This window comes from Typopeltis vanoorti, chromosome 9 (assembly GCF_054136105.1).
Source record: "Typopeltis vanoorti isolate ZY-2024b chromosome 9, IOZ_Tvanoo_1.0, whole genome shotgun sequence".
NCBI classification, from domain to species: domain Eukaryota; kingdom Metazoa; phylum Arthropoda; class Arachnida; order Uropygi; family Thelyphonidae; genus Typopeltis; species Typopeltis vanoorti.
Window position 1 is genome coordinate 90863554 of NC_143557.1, and position 20882 is coordinate 90884435.

Sequence of the window (20882 nt, forward strand, 5' to 3'; positions counted from 1 at the left end):
TTGGAATTACATACTTTGAGTGTAACTGATAATGTTGAAAGTACTGAACTTTTTTTAAAAAAAAAAAATCTAAAATGATCAAGATTTCGATCATTTTAGATTTAAATTTTATTTAAATTTAGATTTAATCTTCAAGAGCATAGGGAAGCATCAGGGATCCAAAGTATCTGGTGCCATACAAAGAACGTTTCCTTAGACATCAAATGCAAGAGTGAGGAAAAATTTAATGCCATCATTTTTTGATATAAGAACATCTGCAAGTAAATGAGGTAGTTTGAGATGAGTGAAGTTGAGGTCATGGGAAACCAAAAGTTAAAAATTTTGAGCCAGCTGTAATAAGCCATTTTAATTTTACTGCAAAACACCGTTTAAAGTAAAGCTTTGGCATACTTACTGCAGAGCCATGGTCTGAATATACAAATTCAAGGTAAAATGTGGGATGGTGATGTTCATGCAGGTAAGAATAATTTTAGTTATACCTTCAGAACAACTATTGGATTAGAATACCATTCAACAGTAAATAAGCAAGAGTGAAAATTACAGAATCATCTATCTGGAACCACTGTGATGTTAAATGTCAAGCTATGGATGATAAGGAGATGTTCTACTACACTGGAAATCTATCTAGTTTTAATCAGAACTACCTATGGCAGATGTAGTATTCACAGTAGAGTGGAGTTACAAATTAGAAAAGTCTAGTATGTGTGAGTTGGGAGAGTGGATAGGATTAAGCATATAGCAGGTGCCTATTTTAGCTGAACACTTTCTATTTTGGTAAAATCATTATTCTGATAGCAAATGCTTCCAAGTCTCATCCAGTTGAATCACAGCAAACACTGAGAAAATTAGAAAATTACGCACAAGGTCACTGAGGAGAATGACTTCATTAAGGTAAATGGATTGTAAAGTCAAAATTTGAGATAAGGAAGTTGAAAAAAGATCCAACTGGATCAACCAGTTGAGAGAGCAATAATACAGAAATAAATGAAACAGAATTAGTTGTTTTTTTTAACAGTATTACAACACCAAATAAAATAAAAATGATTAAAAATAAATGTTTATTAACTGGCTTATATTTTGCCAGATTACAAACTAGCATCTTCAGAGCACAAAACATGTTACTGTTTACACATGACAGTGTGTAAGTGAAACAATTCAAATTGTAAACAAAGTAAAGATCTGAAGTCCTAATTTGGCATCCTCTGTCCTGTCAGGTGTCTTCTCCCTCCAGGAGATTGACTACCATGTGCCTCCACCATGTCTTATTCTGCACCTCTCTGCTGCATTCCTCATATGAGAGATAGGTCCAGCTTCTATATTTTTTCATCTACTCCAGTCTTTGTCTTCCTCTCCTTCCCTTTCCCTCAACAGTTCCTTCGAGAAGTGTCGTTTGTAAGCAGTTATGTCTCAGAATATGTCCAAAATAGTTGATTTTTCTCTTTTTAATTTCTTTCATCAGGCTCCTGTTTGCGCCTACCATCTCTAGTACCTCTTCATTTGTCTTTTTGTCTTTCCAAGATATAATTCTTCGCAGCATCCACATTCCAAATGCCTCAAGTTTTTTCACACTCAGATAACATTGTAAAAAAGAAGTATTACAGCCATGTAGGAGTTGATCTTAAGATCAGTCTCCCAAATTTTTGGCAAATTAATGCAATCATACTTTTCAGGTTAGAATAATGCTTCATAGACAGGACTGACTCTAAAAATAATCTCTCTGACCCATAACTTATATATAGCACATTGGGTTCCTTCCATCTAATGCAGTGGTTCTCAAACTTTTTTGTGTGGTGGCACACTAAAATCAATAAATAAATTTCACGGCACCCCTAGTATTATTTGCTTTATATAGAGAGTAAAGTGCCGATTAACTGATTCTGAAAGACTCTCATATATAACCCATAAATAAATTGATATTACAGATACTAAAGATATGAAGGAAAGTGTGTTTAAAAGAAAACAGATTTTATTTAAACTAAATTGGTTTATTTCCAAACAACCCCAAAACATACAAAATAAAAGCTATTATAAAGGTTCAGATAATAAAATATGAACTTAATGTGAAATATGTGCCTGGTGTTGTTTGCATATTTCTTTGATATTAGGCCTTGCTTTTGAGAGACATATTCTCATCTCATTTTCAAGGGCTTTTAGTCTTTCTCTCTTCTTTGTTTTAATATTTACGAGTGCAGAAAAACCCAGTTCACACAAATAAGATGTAGAAAATTGCAATAAGGTGTTAAGTGCTTTGAATCCTATATTGGGGTACTCCTTCTTAATTGTTATCCAAAATGAATTTAGACACATTTCTGAATGCTTCAATCTCAATGTACGATCGTTACTTATATCAATTAATTCTCCGGCCTCTATAAGACTTAACCTCACTCATTGCTGATGTTGACTCTACAAATGGATTTCGAATCCAATCTTATAAATTGACTGAAATGTCTGGAAAATAATGGTCAATTTTTTCTTCTAACGATGTTAAATGACTGTAAATAAGCTTTCGCAGATCAGTGTTCTTACATTTTCTGGAGGCAACTTTAAGGAACATTCCTACATTGTTGGTGCTTAATTTTATCTTCCACATTTTTATTTTATCTTTAAAAGCTTTAATTTTATCTGTAGATGTCAAAATATTCTCATTTCTTCCTTGCATGTTGGAGTTCAGCTTGTTCAGATGATCGAATATGTCTGTTAAATAGGCTAGTTTGGAACACCAAAAATCATCTTGTAATAATTTATAGAATTCTGGTTTGTCTTCATTTTGGAAAAACATAAATATTTCTTCTTTAAGTTCAAAAAAACGATCCAATACGCGACCTTTTGAAAGCCATCTTACTTCGGTATGAAGAAGAAGATTCTTGTAATGAAATTGCATCTCACATAGTCCTGCAAATATTCTAGATTTTAATGGTCTGGCCTTGATATAATTAACCATCTGAATGATTTCTTCTAATACACTTTTTAATTCCAAGCCTATTGTCTTTGCCACCAATGATTCACGATGAATGAAGCAATGAGTCGTTATAATGTTCTCATTTTCTTTTCTAGCAAAGAAAACAAACCCTTTTGTAATTCCAACCATAGAAGGTGCACCATCTGTACATATACCCACACAAGTTTTCCAAGATAGACCATTTGTATTAAAATACGTGTTCATTATATCAAAAACATCTTTTCCCATCGTAGTTTTTTCAAATTCCTTGCAGCATAGAAATTCTTCAATAATTTTATCATCTTCAATGAATCGAGTAAAAACAAATACGTGTGCTTTACCACCGATATCAGTTGACTCATCTAACTGCAAACTGAAAAATTTTGATTTGATTATTTTGATTATAACTGACTTTTCAATATCGACTAACAGATCATTAATATGTCTACTCACAGTATCATTTGATAATGGAATCTTCTTTATTTCTTCTTCTGCCTCAGTACCAAAAATTGTTCTCACAATTGCTGAACAGGCCGGACGAATCAAGGTTTCGCCGATAGTATGAGGCTTCATTTCCTTTGCAATTATTTCAGCGACTAAATAACTCGCTTCTTGAACTCAGTCGTAAATTGTAAACTTTCTTACAAAACTTTTACTTTGTTTTTCTTGTAATCTTATTAACTCTTTGAAATATTCAGGATTTTTATTCGACAAGTTGTCATGTTTTGTGGAGAAATGTCACAATAATTTGCTAGGAACCATAGCCTCATTTGATAGAACCAAACCACACAAAATACACTTAGTCTGGGAATTAATTTATCACCACACCACGTAAATCCCATTTTTAGATAGCTCTCTTGATATAAACGAGTTTTTACATTCTTTTTCATTGTTCCCTTTTTTACATGAATTTATTCTTTCTGTTTCTGTTGTTTCATTAATGCTTTTTTGTTGCTGAATGTTAAAAATAGTCAAATCTTCATTAATGCAAGTATCAGTTTTTGATAATTTATTAGTGCGAATTGGTTTGTTAGCTTTTGCTACAAGTAGACATTTCTTGATCGTCAGAATCTTCACTTCTTTTTTTAAGGAAAAAATTATTCATGATTTTGAAGGGTGTAATTTTAATATTTTACTTTAAAATTTATTTCGAGTAAATAATTTTTTTTCCGGATGGAAAAACATTTGTTTATGATGTCTCTCATTATAGTTGGAATAACTAACAATAAGAAAAACCTCTATTCACTGAATTTAATGACTTTAATATTGTACTTCATTTATTCTCACTAATGACAAAAGACTCATGATTTTTGTTTAGGGGAAATGATTATGTATAATACTTGTCACACTGAACAAAGAAATACTAAAACAGACAGCAGGACAACTAACCATTCATTAGTTCATTTTCCCCAGTATTTATGTGCCGTCACATATCTAGTTACTACGACGCGGTGATCTAATGAAATCCCAGGATATAATATAAGAGTGATACAAAAAATGATAATTTTTATATACGCTTCATCCATTAAAATCAAAATATATAAATTTTTTTGTTTTTGATTTAGTTATTTGTGGCAATTGAATATTTTGCTTTTTTCATATAAACGATTCAAAATTTTGCATTAGATCAGTGGTTCTCAAACTGGGATCTAATGCAATGTGAAAGAGTGTCCAAAGTTTGGTCTGCCAGTACAGACTTGCCATAATAACATTAGCAAATGTATTTTTTTATGTTCACTAAGGCAGATGCTAACAGATCTTCCTGTCTGTGCAAAGCAGGCCAAGTCACAGTCACATGGAACTTCATACATTCAGGTTATGCTAGGGGATGGAGTTTATCATTAGGAGAGCAGATAAGAGATACAAATTTAACACATGGTTTGAATGTGGTGTGAAGGTCATATTTTATTAGTACTTTAGCTGGCTATATTTTCAGATATACCTCAGATATAGGAATAGTGATATTTTATTCTTGTGTTGAGGAGGCAGGGGGGGGAAGTAAGAGGACCACGTAGTATTCATCTATTTTGTAGCAGCTGTAGCCATTGGTGATGAAAACATGACAAAGATATTTTAGCCTGTGAAAAGAGCTGCATCATTAGAACAAATAGCTCTGTTTGTATATGTTTTTAGAATACCATACTGTTAGGCAATGATGTGATTCTTTATATAGATATCTCCCTGTGCACTGGCTTTCTATAAATGGAAAAAGATTCCGTCTGGTGGGATTCTGCCAGGCAACATCGGTGAATAAGCTGCTTCAAACACAACACCGGTGAATAAGCTACTTCAAACTTGTGCTCCCCAATTTACTGTTATTGCGAGTGTTTTTTCCATCGAAATTAACCATCAAACAGAAACCAAACAGCAGGTGCCGAGCAGCAGAATACTTCAGTACAACCTGCAAGTACTTATAGTGTATTAAATAAGCTATCCTTCCAATTTTAAATCAGCCACGTGTATAGCGCTCACGATGCCTGCTGTATGCAGCAAAGAGGGAGGCATCAAAAGCCAATGACGAACGAGTACCACGTGTCTTGTCAACACAGTGCCATCAACTGCCACCGACATACCTATTACGTGCCGCAGCTGCAAAACTGGTGTCACAGACCGTAAAAAGGGCATATTCTGCGAGTTCTGTTGCCACTAGCTGCACACTTCCTGCACGAAAATAGACGAAGCAGCACAAAAGATTCTTATCGAACTTAACCACCTGTTATTCTGTTTGCTGTGCCTCCCTTCGGTTAACAACTTCTAAACTTAGGTACTCATCTCGAAAGCCTAGAACAGCACATCAATGCTTTAAATGAAACTTTTACCCCCAAAATACGTGCAGTCGAAGCTAAGCTAGAACAAATTGAAAAACAGCACAACGCAAGCTCCACTCCGCCAGCGAAAGAACTTCGCTATCTAATCACATCAACAGTAAACGACTTGATGGAGGCAAAACACAAAAAACTGAACACCATCATTTTGAATTTCCCAACAGAAAATGGAAAATCATTACAAGAGGCCATCAACAAACTAGCTGAAGAATGCAACATCGATCCTAAGAATATCGTCAGGTGCCATCATTTTGGGCCTATACGCTACAGTTATATGGTGTTAATGGGGCATTATATCAAGCAATATTTAGTCTTTATTTGAGTTGTAAGTCAGTGTTAGATTGTGATAGAATGGAAATTTATGAATTCCTATCTTATCAAAGTCTAACATGCTTTTCCAAACAAAAGAATGAGATAAATACAATAAAGTGCCTCTAAGTGTAGAATAAGTATTATGTATATATAAATCAAGTGTGTTCTGTTATGAAAAGGTTAAATAAGTGTGTATTTATTTGTGACATTCACGAATGTGATTAAATTAATATTGAAGGTATAAAACAGTAACAGAGCATTATAAAAGTTCATGTATAAAAGAATTATTGAACGCAAGCACATATTCAACAGTTGGGGGGGGGGGGGGAGTCAAGTCCAAAGGTTAGCGAAGGAGCGTCTCACCCCAAGTAAACAATGACGTCAGCATACGTGAAATGAGCAGGGCAATGGACGCCGTGACATAATAGCAAGTGTGAGTCGGCCGGACATCGAAAGGGGCGAGAATTGCCGAGAAGAATAGGGGAAATATAAGGGTCATGTGACCCTGTAACGAGGCCTTTTGTTCCTGGATTTTCCTGGTGTGTTCGCCTCTCGTGGCGGCGTGGGGTGCGAGTGCCTCAATGTCGGACGGATCCCGATAGGCAGTCGCGGGTCTTGGTGGCCGTATTCGCCGCGAAAAGAAGCAAGTCCGGCAGTCCACAGAAGGCCTGTTCCTGTGAACCTATGAAGCACTAAAGAATCGAAAAGGGAAGATACGTAAACTTTGTGTTATACTAAATAGGAATGAAAGATTTGTGTCACGTTAATATGTTATAGAAGAACATTAATGATCTAGGATAGGATTGTATTGCTAGGACTTTAGGAGAATATTGATTTTTACCTTACTATCTGTCATTGTGTTAATGTTCGCCTTTATATTGAATGAAATTAAGGATATGTTTAGAGTAAAGAATTGGCATAATATAAAGAGATTGTGAAAGATATGAATGTTATCTTATGTAGTCTGACAGAGCTACGGAGTCTTAGATTGATTGTGATAATAGTACATGATTAATGCATTAGCGAAGGTTAATATAATTCATACTTTAGGAAGCTACTGTATACTATTTTTTAGTATAATAGTAGTGTTTGAATATTATATACCTTGTCTGGAACTCCCTTAAGATGGGATTTTAATTTATGTTATTATGTGTATCAACTTTTTAGTATAATAAACCTTGCTTTTGATTCTAACAAAGACTTTCTGTGATTTCTGGAATCCGATGCACCGCTTATAAAATATTAATGCGAACCTATGCGGGATATTAAAACGGATATTTGAAAAGGGTATATTTTGGCCACGTCTGCAGAGTTGGTAGGTATCATTAAGTACTGTCCAGAGATTACCTCTTGGTTGTTAATGTTTAATAATCTAATAGCGCTAAGTGGCGCATCAAAACAAATAAATTTCTTGGCGTTTTACGAGAGGTAAATCTTAGACACTCTGATACTGCCTCTATCTCGAGGAAATTCCATTGTCCCTCAGAGGTACCACGTGCTACCCGATATAGTGTATTACAGAGATAAAGCAACGAAGGTTTAAAATAAGTGTGAATAAGAAGCGATATAACATAAATGGCGGGAGGATATTGGTAGAATAAGGTTATTATAGAAGAAGGTTTAGGTTAGAAAAGATTTAATAAAATACAAACATTGTACAATAAAAGACAAGAATCGTTACAACATCAGCAGTTAGAATTGAAGGAAGTACAGGAAGATGGTTTAATGTTAAATCTGGTGTGAGACAAGGATGTACATTATCCCCTCTGTTATTCATTATCTATATGGATCACATTATGAAGGAAAGTGGTATTAAACATGATATCAAAATTGGAGATGTTAATATCAGCTCTCTGCTTTATGCGGATGATGTTATTCTTCGAAATAAATCCGCTACAAGTCTGCAAGATTCTCTGACTAAATTGAATAACTGTTGTAATAGATATGGTATGAAGGTCAGCAATAAAAAGACAAAGACAATGAAAATAGGCAGAATCATTGAAAATGTCAACTGCATTGTGAATGGAGAACCTGTGGAACAAGTAAAACATTTCAGCTACTTAGGCACGATTTTTAGTGAAGATGGTAAATTAAATATAGAAATAGACAACAGAATCAGCAAAGCTGGTATGATGGGAAGTCAATTGAATAAATTCATATGGAATAAGAGAGAAATTAGTTGGAACACTAAATTAGCTGTATACAAGACAGTGTTCAAACCAGTTTTAACTTATGGATCTGAGAGCTGGGTCAGAAGTAAAACACTTGACCAAAGACTAGAGACCACAGATATGAGAGTTCTTAGAAAGATTATAGGCATGAACAGAGGGCATCAATGGCAATATCATATTAAAAACGAGGATATTAGGAAAGAACTTGACATTGTCAGCATCCAGGAATGAATTAACAGAGCTAATCTCAGGTGGTATGATCGCTTAAACAGAATGGGTGAAGAAAGACTAGCAAAACAAGTATTCTCTGCCAGGTTGACAGAAAACAACCTGGTGGAAGACCAAGATATGGGTGGATTGATACGGTACAAAGTGCCTTAGATGATAGCAATATAAGATCTGATAATGTGGGAGTCTTGACAAGTAACAGGGGCTGATTTGGGGGAAAATTGTAGATAGGAAGTCAGTAATGATGTAATTTTTTTCATGTAGTACTATCATATCCTGTACACCCCTTGAGGGTACATGGCAGGAATTTGATGACGATGATGATGAAATAAAAGAAAGGATGGTATGAACTGTTCACACCTAGTAAAAATGACTTGCGACATGCCTACAAGCACATCAAAAATAATAACAGTGATCAACAACAAGTTCAAAGAAACCTGTCCCCCAATCGCATACAACCAGACCTATCATTTGCACAAAGGGAACAAAGATGCGAGCTTCGAAGACAACTCAAAGAAAAACGTCAGAATGGTGACAACAGTTGGACCATCAACTACAGACAAGATAAACTGGTGAAAAAAACCAAGCGATGCCTCTAGCAGTCACCATGGAGAACAGCCAGGCACCGCATAGGAAATATGCAAGACCCATGCGGTCCAACATGCTACTCACAAAACCCTACACATCCACTTCACCAACATCCGTGGCCTAAACTCCAACCTGAATAGTGTCCACTACCACCTACAGTCTACCAAACCCCACCTACACCTCATGGCAGAAACTCAAATCTCACCTCCTCCAGCACCACTTAACCTTCCAAACTACTCACCCTTCAACAACTTTCGCCTCAAGGGCGAAAATCATCTGCTCAGACATACCTTGCCAGAGAGCACCCAACCTAGAATCACCCAACTTTGACCTTCTTTGGTTGAAAATATTCCTTTCCCACTCAGTCCAATTCATCTGCTGTCTCTATCGCTCCCCAACACAACCAACCACCCTGAGCTCTTTAATTTCTTCTCCCTAAAAGTTGACTTTCTCCTAAGTTGAAAATCCCACTTTCCTAACAGCGAAATCATCCTTCTAGCAGATTTTAACATTTGCCATCACCAACGACTTACACAACTTGTCCAGATGCCAAATAGAATACCAGATAACCCAAACCACTCCCCAAATACCTTAGATCTCTTCCTCACCAATGACCCCTCCAAATACACAGTGAAAGTAGCGAGCCCCCCTGGGCAATTCTGACCACAACCTAGTGCTCATCTCCTCCCCCATGCAACAATGTTTACACAAACACTCCCATACAAGAGTAGTTTGGCACTATAACAGTGCCAAGTGGGACCAGCCTCCGCAACTTCTATGCCACATTCCCATGGTTGGACTATTGCTTCCGGCCTTCCAACCCAAACATATGCACCAAGCTTATTACCAAAGTAATCCTCACCGGCATGAGTACATACATTCCACACAGCACTCTGAACTGCCATTCCCTAATGAAACCTGGTTCTCCAAAAGATATGCCAAGGCTGTAGAGATGACACACCAGACATACCACAACTGGCTGAAATCAAGAACCCCATCCTCCTTCAAAGCTTACACCAAAGCCCATAAAAGATGCAAAAAACAACCAACGCTTCCAAAACAGAGTTCGAAAGAGCAAAAAGCAGGAAACTAGCAGCCTGTCCAAATGGCAGCCGAGCCTTCTGGTCTCTTGCCAAAGCAATTGGCCATAACTTCTGTCCAACACACTATTCCCACCCCTATTACACACTGCATCATCACCCATAGAAAAAGCCAGCCTTCTGGCCTCATACTTTGCTTCAAATGCATGCATAACTGACGATGGTAAATGTTCCCCCCCCCCAAACCATTCCAGACACCCAATCTACAATGCCCCCTATATCCTTTTGCCAGGATGAGATCAGAAAAATACTATCCAAATTAGACACAAAAAAAGTGTCCTGGCCGTGATGGCATTCCCCCAATAGTTCTGAAAGTTTGTCCTCCAAAACTGACCTCTATCCTATGTCACCTATATATATATATATACACTTTCCTACTCCACTGGAATCTATCCCACAAACTGGAAATCGGCCTATATTCAGCCCATTCCCATGAAGGGTGACAAGTCACTGCAATCCAATTACTGCCTTGTCTCGCTTACATCAGTCCTGTGAAAGGTAATGGAAAAAATCTTAGATTCCCAACTCCTTCACTATCTTGAAGACACTCACCAAATAAATGACCGCAGTATGGATTCTGCCACTGCCAATCAACAGGCATCTACTCGCACACGTCACCCATCTCTGGACAAATGCAACAGAGAGGTTTGGCAAATCCCAAGTGGTTGCACTAGATATCTCCAAAGCCTTTGACCAGGTCTGGCACAGAGGCCTACTAGGCAAACTACCATCATTCAGCCTGACCCAGGACTTCTGTAGGTGGAATGCCAGTTTTCTGTCTGAACGCATCCTATGTGTGATGGTGGATGGCTCCCTATCCTCTCACCACCAATTAATGCTGGGGTCCCACAAGGTTCTGTTCTCTCACCAACTCTCTTCCTGCTATATATCAATGACCTACTGCAATTGACATCCAACCCAATACACAGTTTTGCAGATGACAGCACACTATGCTCCTCGCTTGCATTTGTTAAGCCTTACCCTACTCAATTCACTTCAACCTACAGAACAGTAACCACCACGACCACCACCCTCAACTCCGATCTCGAAGCCATCCTACAATGGAGTTCGGATAACCTCATAAATTTCAACGCCAATAAAACCAAATTGTGTACTATTTCCCATGAAAAAGAACCATTTTTTCCCAGTACCCTTTTTGATAGTACCCAAATTTCCAGACAGTTCGAGATCTCGCTCCTTGGAATCACCCTCATATCAAACCTCTCTTGGTCACAAACATCTCAAACATTGCATCCTCAGTCTCATAAAAACTAGGATTTCTCTTTCGTTCAAGATGTTACTTCACTCCCGAACAGCTATTAACATTATACAAGTCACAAATCCGCCCAACTATTGAATACTACTCCCACAAATGGGGTGGGGTTCCCCAAAAGCTCTCTCAAAATACTCGACTCAATACAGAGGAGAGCAATTAGACTTATCAACGATCCATCCTCTAGCAACTCTCTCCCCACACTTTCACACAGATGTATGGTCTCTGCAGTGTGTATATTCTACAAATACTTGCATGGGAAATGCTCGTCTGAAATAACATCAATAATTCCTCCGCTCAGTACTAATAGTAAACTCACTGGAACATGTGCAGCTGCTGCACAACATCCCTTCACAGTACACCTAGAAACAAACAAAATAAATTTCTTTTCCTCTTCCTTCATCCCTGCAACTGCTGCACTGTGGAACATTCTCCCACCTGCTGTGTTTCCCAAGGAATACAATTTAAAGTCATTCAAATCAAATGTAAACAAATTCCTCCTTTCCCAACCCACTACCCATACACAGTATTAATGTACTATAGGTTGACCAACCAACCTGCAGTGTATGGGCCCCAACATAAAAAAAAAAAAAAGTAAATCCATGTTGCTCACTGCAAATTAGAGATTCACTATCAACCCATTTCAAAATGCGAGCTGACTAATTTTTCCAAAATCTTCACCAGCACTCCTGAGATACTAATTGGTCAATCTTTGTACCACCCTTGTGCAATGGAATTACCATACATTCCTTTCATTCCTGTGGAATCTTCCCTGTTCTGAGACTCATATTAAAAAACCTGGTCAAAGGATAGCCAGTTCAGCTGAACACTCTTTTAGCACATGTGCTGATATCCCATCAGTCCCTATTGCTGAATTCTTATTCAATTTGTACAACAGCTCTAATACCTCATCCAAATACAACTGTGTTTAGTGAAGAAGTAGTAGTGAGCTCAATGTCACATACATCAGTTTGATAGCTTTTAACAAAATGGGCACTCGTTAGTTGAACAATCTCTTCTGCATCTGCATTTAAAAGAGTTATTCTTTCATATTCATTCTTTTACTTGCAGCATATCAATAGAATTCTTGTGGGTTGCCTTTAACACACAGAGGCAGTTTCTTTTCATACTCAGACTTTGCTTTCTGTACAATAGTTGTGACTATTCCAGCCTCTGCTTATAATGTTCATAACAGGCATCATCCTTATGCAAATGGTATTCCTTCCACATCGTCCTTTTCTTAAGAATCTCTTGCTTAAATCTCATTTAAGTATTGTTTAAATGCTTCCCATGCAGTGTCGATATTCTTTCCATCAAGCAAATGATCCCATTCCACTGAACTCAGTATACTCCTCAGTTGGTCAGAATTTCCTGCTTTGTAGTTCAGCATGTAACCTTTTCTGAGTGGAACATTTAGAAACTTAGTCACTTCCCAAGTGAGTACTATATATGTGTGTGTGTGTGTGTGTGTATATATATATATATATATATATATATATTGCAAGAAGTTATTTTTCTGCAAAAATCTAATAGAGTGGTGTTGATGGCATGTTTTATGGGGTATGGAGAATGCAAAAGATGAACAGAGACACTCTTTTGATGCATTTGAACATGAGAACCTCTTTCCATGTTTTTGCAAAATTCCAACAAACTAATACAAAGATTCCCTGCAGGCACACGTGGAAGGGCAGTGGTAGCAAGTCGCTTATCATTTATCACTTAGCTTCCTAATGCATTACTACTAGGTCTGATATGGTGCAGTATCTAGTGCAAATCTGGAGAACTGCTCTACTCTGAAATGAGAAATGCTATCCACAATTGAAAGAATATCTCATTCAGACTCACTCCAATATAAAAGCAGGTGTGAAAAGGAAACTGGAAAGCAATGGAAAGTAAACATAACTTGCCTATCTCAGGCTTCAACAGGCAATATGCAGTATTGCACAAGGCATTTCCTCCGATTCAAAATATTTTCATTTAGCGATGGCAATACCATCTAGCTTTGTTAAACCCCTTTCCCTGAAACAAGCCACACCAACAAGAAAGAAAGGTTAACAACTGATTGGGAGAATTGTATATTGTGCATTATCCATTTATGGTTGAGACAGATCTAGACTGAAAATTATGAAACAAGTGTGTGATCTGATAAAGAATCATAAATAGAACATTTTTATTCCTACTCATCAGTATTACAGTGATTTATTACACACTTTTAAGCAATTCTGCATTTTTCCTTTAAACCAACTCCTCGTCACATTTCTTACCTTCCAAGCTTCTTACAGCGCAGCCACATTAATGCAGCACATGGGCTGCTAACATAAGCAATCCAAAGTAAATAGATCCATTTTTATTCCTTCTAGTATCAATTTATTTGCATTTTTCCATAGAGGGAGAGAGACCACATTTGAGCTAATCTTCAAACTCATCTCAAAATCTGTATTATTAAAAACTAGACATCACCCTTCAAACCATTCACAGTGTCATTAATACTAAAGTTAAATACCGTTGTCTCTTACTATAGAAAATTGAGGGACCACAGGAATAGTTTGTTAGAGGATAATTTGTAATAATGAACTTCCCTTTAGGATTGTGGCTTTGGTTGAATCCTCTAGTAGTTTGTTATAGCAAAAGGGCAAGCTTGTTATAGTGAGAGTGGACTGGAGTAAGAGCAATATGGAAAACATGCGTATGAAATGCATTGGGAAGATTTTAGTGATTTGGTTAATACTTGTTTAACACCATGCATTATCAAGGCTTACATCTATCAGTTGTACACATTCTTGAGCTAGACCACAATAATAAAAACCTAATCTTCAAAGGAAAATCCTCCTACCTCTGTTGAAACTGCTAGAGACAATAAGTGGATAAATACTGAATTAATTTAAGTCACATTATAATATATGGTAATAGTCTAATAATAAGTCTGCCCAATTTCAATAAAAATGAAATGAGTGGAGTTAAATATTATTAGTGTTAATTTTTATTTGAAACAATTTAAGTTTCATCCAGTACAGAATATTAATGTTAATCAAGTCAATCAAAATAAAAGCAATTAGTGATTTATATTAGTATTTCAAGCTAGTGCAACATATTACACACCTTTAATGCATGCCAAATTCTTCTCCTACACAATGCCTAGGAAGGAAGAAAAAAAAATGTATTTAAAAAAACAAAAAAACAAAAAAATGAAATGAATTTAATATAATTAATTTCAGTAGGGATCAGACAGTTTGGGAACATATTCTACACTGTTATTCTGAGTGAGCTGAAAATAGTCATCACATCCTAGTACTTTACACTAAATATAAATAGTTCCTCACTATTTGTATTTAAAGAATGTTGATGATAGAATACTTTCACTATTTTTCTATGTTTCGGATAAACTGAATCCCCTTCATGCCAACAGATAACTCGTTATAGCAAAATTACTAAATTAAGGGAACAGTTTGCTATAATAAATTATTTTAAACAGCACTGACCAGGAAATTTTATGTTATAACAGTATTCTCTACAGTAAGAGCTGATTATATAATAGTATTCTCTACAGTGAGAGCTGATTATTTCTCAACTTAGGTCCTGAGTAGAGTTGAGATGGTTGCCAGGAAAGACTGAAAGGTAGAATTTTTTTGGCAACATCTACTAACATCAACCATATATTTTTGGACAAGCAAACATCTGTTTGCCAGTCTAAATAAACTCAGATTTAGAACTCTGTTTTAAACACATTCATACTGAGCAGGGATGATTGTTTTGCATACTTGCTCATGAGACAAGACACAAGAAATTATACTTTGTTTTGGTATTACATAGGCATGCTATACACCCAATGAATCTCATGACCACATGGAGGTCTTGAGTAATGTTTTTTCTTCATCGAGACCAAAGATACTTGAAGGGGAAGAATCTGTTTCAGATAAGTTAATACAGATTAGAGTAAATTTCATATGAACATCAATAGTCTAGATCAGAGGTCGGCAACCGGCGGCCCAAACGTGCATTTTTGGCAGCCCATAAGAGGTTAACCATACTTACATGGCATGTGGCCCGTATGTTGAATTATATGAATAATATACTTTGTGGAAATACCAACAAAAGGAAACTTTTGCTGGTATTATTGAAGATTTACAAATAGAATTTTCAACAAGATTTGTGGATTTTCATAAAAAAATAGCATCAAAATGCGATTATGTTTGAACGCTTTTAATGTCAACATTGATCGATGCTTACCAAAAAAACAATTTGAAGGATTAATCAGTTTCACAAAAATGGTATTTGCATTTGGAAGCACCTACATTTGCGAATAAGCATTTTCTGCCATTGAGTTTTAGAAAAAAATAAAATATCTTCTCGACTGACTGATGAACATTTGCATGCTTCGATTCGAATTTGCACCTCAGGTTATAAAGTGGATCTAGATAATCTGGCTAAGGAAAAAGAATCACAAAAGTCACATTAAGCAATGAGACATAAGTACATATTGTGATGAATACACTATATTACTTTGTTTTTACGTGATAATTTTTCATTGCGTTTCATTTTAATACTTGTTTCATATCTCGTACTTTAAATATTTCTGTGTCTTTCAGGATTGACATAATAAAAATTGATAACTTAAGTTTTTTTTTTTTTCATTCACTATTTTCTCTTAAATAAATGCTTGCTGCCTGATTATTAAAAATAAAAGTTGAATGTGGCCTGTGAGTCTGAACAGGTTGCCGATCCCTGGTCTAAATCAATGTTTCAATAGTTTCTTTGTGTCATATTTTTTTATTTCTTTTCTTATTCTCTTTTTGATGGGTTTGTTTAGTTCTGCCTTTTCTATTTCATTTAAGTTTTGCTTCAAGGTTTTTTTTTTTTTTTTTTTTGTTTCTGCTGTTTTTCTTTAGTTTAAATTTTTTTTTTATCTTATTTAAGCTGTTTATAATTATATCTATAATATCTTGGTTTGGAGTATTTACATTTTTTTCTTCTTTTGCTTCCAATATCCTTTTATTTATTTCCATTTAATATATTTTTCTATTCTGTTTAAGCATTTCATTTGTTATGAAATCATCTGTTTTCTTTCTATTCTTGTATTTATACTTATTCTTCTTCTTAGCTATGGTCGCTTCCTGTATTGAAGAACAAATGCCTGAATATTGTATCATGGAATTTTATTGTCCAGTCCAATGATTTTTATATTTAAACAGAATCATTCTATAAGATACCAAATTTGGGCTATGTGGTGCAGACTGCCTATGTTATGCAATATTTACCAGGGGAAGAAAAAATATTCTGTATTTTGTTGTAAAAGGTTTTTCACATAGTTCACCCTCTGTGGTCTTATGGCAGAGGACAACTCGAGGAGGTTAAGCTTCGAAAAGGCTAACCACCTACATACCAGTCACCTCTTGATTTTAGTTTCAATTAGTCTTTTGGTTGTTCAGCTATATGAGACTGATGAAATAGAAAAGCCTCTGGCTTCGTCATGATATAAAAGAGCTGGGACCTCTTTTCCGATCTCTCTTACTATCCATCTGTCTTTTCTTTCTCTTAATACTAAGGCTCTCCTGAACCCCTATATTACTCTAAGCCTATGATGAACACTCCTTTACTTTTTTACCTCAAATTGTTTTACACTTGGATAAAGGATTAAACAAAAATATAAAGCTACAAACTGAATGGGAAGAATTTCAAAGGGGTTACTGAATAAGAATATTATGGTGGATAAGAAATTTAAATTCAGAAATCATATTGGTAAGACAATTAGTAAAGATCAGATTGTTAGTTTAATTAAAAGAAGCTTCACTTGAAAGAGAAAGGAAGTTGGTCTTTCAAATCTATATTTCCACAATCTTTCATAATCATAAACCTTCCAATAATGATAATCCAGTTTTTACCTGCCACACCAATCTGCCTAAATAAAACTCTATTACCATTTTTGTATTTTATCTTTAAGTGAGGATTCATTAACTGTTCTACTGCCATTAACTGTACTCATGACTTTCAAATCCTACCAGAAAATATACCTATCCATTGGCACACCCAGGGAGGGGGCCAAGGGCTCTGCCCCCCCCCCCCCCAAAAAAAAAGAAAAAGAGAAAAAAACACTAGAAAATTTTCCAAAAATCTCTTTTCCTAATAGCTCTCAGGAACCTGGTCGCTGTGAATGCAAGGCAAACGAAGCAGTGCTCGGGTGCTACTTCGTTTGCCTGAACCAGGCCAGAGGAGATCACTGACATCATGTATTGGTGATCACCACAGATGCTCAGTCATAGGTCATATGCAATGCATAGTGTGTATTCTCAAATCGTCCACTCAGCTCGCTCCCTCCCAAGATTACATCCTGAGTGTGCCACTGTACCTATCCATTTGTTTTTATCAGCATGTTGTATCTGCGTAATCATCTTTAATTATGGCAATCTGGGGACAAACTAATCAATCAAAAATAATTTTGAGACTCATAACAAGAGTCAAAATTCAGCACACTTTCACCTATCCTAAATGAAAGCAATGTAAAACGTGACTGTGTCAGGAAAAGAGATGTTAATAACAAGAATTCCAATACCATCAGTAGATTAATCTGAGGATAATCATCTGCAGTTCAGCAATTCCAAGTATGCCCTGCTTTACAATAAAAGTGCAAGGCCAGTCTTTCAAAACAGTAGATTTTAGAATGAGTACACTGGATATGGAAAACTATGTTATAACAGTGGGAAATGGAAAAATATTTGCTATATTATGTAATTAATATTTGAATTTTTATTACAAGTTTTTTTTTTTTTTTTGAGAGAGAAAGAGAATAAATAAATGGACCCTGACTATTCTGCACAAATCTTCTGTTATATTTGAAATCAACAAAATATATTAATTAAAAAGATTTGCTTACTTAGAACCCATCAGAAACCAGTTTATGTTTTTTTTTTTTAAGCAAAGGAGACTATTATTACAATTCTCCTGGAATCTTTTGACTCCAACATATCAGAACAGCATTATTACAATAAACCTCTATAGTCCACATATTCATATATATCCACATATAGTCCACAGGGACATATGGAGGCACATCTTCTTGATGAGCAAGCTGGATTTCGAAAAGATTGAAGTACAGTGCAACAGATACTCGCACTAAAACTAATAGCAGAGAAAGCTCGAAGAAAGAACAAAAAGATATACTGCTGTTTTGTGCACTTCCAAAAAAGCATTTGATAATATTGACCAAAATATAACATGGGCTGTCTTGGAATCTTATGGTGTAGACAATAAATTGATCTCCCTGCTGAAAGATATAAACAGCCAAGCACAAGTAAAAATCAGGATAGTAAGTGACACTGGAGATTAGTTTGCCACTAGTCAAGGCACAAGCCAAGGGGATCATCACTCATCTTCATCACACATCTGGGAAGAACACTAGATAAGATTAAAGAAGAAGGTGGAGGCATTTCAATAAATGGCATGAGAATAAACTACCTTTGCTTTGGAGATGGCATCATCCTGATTGAAGAAGATGCAGCAAAGCTGGAACAAACATTACAAACACTATACACAGAAGGAAAAAAGATATAGACTAAATGTCAACTTTGAAAAACTAAAACAATGATATTCAGAAACAGGAGTTATTGAACAGAGTTATGATAGACAGATTTCAACTGGAAAATGTGGAACACTAAACATATATCTCGGATGCCACATGACTAGGATCCCAAAAAAGAGATAAAAATTAGAATAGCCAGAGCAACAACTATTTTAAAAGCCATGGACAAAATATGGAAGAGCTGAGCTATAAAGATGCAAACTAAACTGTGCATTGTAGAAACCTGTATCTTCAGCAGCATGCTCTATGGATGTGAGGCCTGGGTACTCCTAAGAGAATCTGAAAGGAGGATATTAGCATTTGAGAGGAAGTGCTATAGAAAGATCTTGAGAATAAGCTGGATCCAGAAAGTGAACAATGAAGAAATCTACAGGCGAATACAACCAAAAGAAAACCTGATCCAGAAAATAGTCAAAAGGAAACTACGTCTCTTTGGCCATATATGTAAAATGAACAATGAGAAGAAAATAAATATGCTGCTGTTTGGGATGATTGAAGGAAAGAACAAAAAAGGAAGACTAAACAAAGAATGGGTCGATGACATTGTCAAATGGTGCAGAGGCTCTATGCACGGACTGAGCCATCTTGCACAGAATAAAATGCAGTGGAGGAATCATGTCAAGATGGCATCAGACACCTACGGGCACTGGACTCATGGTTGTTGATGATGATGATATATAGAATGGCTCATGGACAGATACCAAAAAGCAGTATTGAAGAGCAGAGTCCATGATGAAGCAGGTGACCAGTGGTGTACCTCAGGACTCTGTGCTTGGATCATTATTGTTTAATTTGTACATAATTGATACAGGAAATGACTTGAAAGGAGATATTTGGTTGTTTGCTGATGATGCAAAGTTGGGTAGCGCAATAATCAATCAACTCTGTAGAGAGCTTGCAGGATAATTTAAATAAGCTGGCATAATGGGAAAAAAGTAATGGATGTCAGTTCAATGTGGAAAAGTGTAAAGTAAGCATTTTGGGATTAGAAGATTACCAGCTGTGTACCACACTGATGGAATGGTACTCCAAGAGATTGATGATGCTAGGGACTTGGTGGATAGGAAGTTGAAGTTCTGAGGGCATATTGCTAAGGTGGCCAGGATAGCTCATAGGATTACTTGGTTATTGAAGAACACACTAACATGCAGAGATAAAGAAGTTATTATTCCTCTTTATAAGGCATTCGATACATCCACATTTGGATTACTATGCTCAGGTCTAGTCACCTGGATTCCTTGGAGATGAGGAAGTGGTAGAAAAGATTCAGAGGAGAGTGACCAAGTTGGTGAGTGGTGTAAGAAATGCTCCCTACATTGATAGATTGAGAGTTTGTGGATTACAGAGGTAGTAGAGGTTGATAGGCAGAGAAGAGGGGATATGATAGAAACATTTAAATTACTAAAAGGTTTTATAAGACTGATGCAGGGGAAATATTTCAGCAATGGGATAGTGGTGAGAGAACAACAGGTCATCCCTGGATATTAAGTAAGATTGTGGTCAACAAGGGTGTGAGGACTAGATTTTTCACTTGGAGAGTGGTGAATGAATGGAATGCACTGCCTGACTCAGTTGTGAGTGCCTCATCTGTAAATGAGTTCAAGAAGAAGTATGATAGATATTGTGTGAATAGTTTGGGTCTCCTGCAATGAGTCTTCTGACTCAATGGAGATGCCTGTATAATAATATATATATATATATATATACATATAAATGTAAAAATGACGTTCACATTTCACTGCACATTTTTGGAATATTCATTTATCTAAAAAAAAGACAACTATAAAACATGAATTTAATCTAAATTTTATAATATTAACAACTTTCTAATTAAGTAACATGTTTATTTACAAAACGCAGCTCAAAAAACAATT

At 36.0% G+C, this 20882-nt stretch overlaps 1 long non-coding RNA gene across 2 annotated transcripts in view; it reads right to left on the reverse strand.

Annotated features, from left to right (window-relative positions):
• LOC150103241 (uncharacterized) overlaps window positions 1-20882 on the reverse strand; it is a 134821-nt gene that overhangs the window by 113193 nt on the left and 746 nt on the right. For both annotated transcript variants that reach the window (XR_016548793.1, XR_016548794.1), the window contains exon 2: window positions 14535-14570. This is a non-coding gene — a long non-coding RNA (uncharacterized LOC150103241). The remainder of the gene's footprint in view (window positions 1-14534; window positions 14571-20882) is intronic.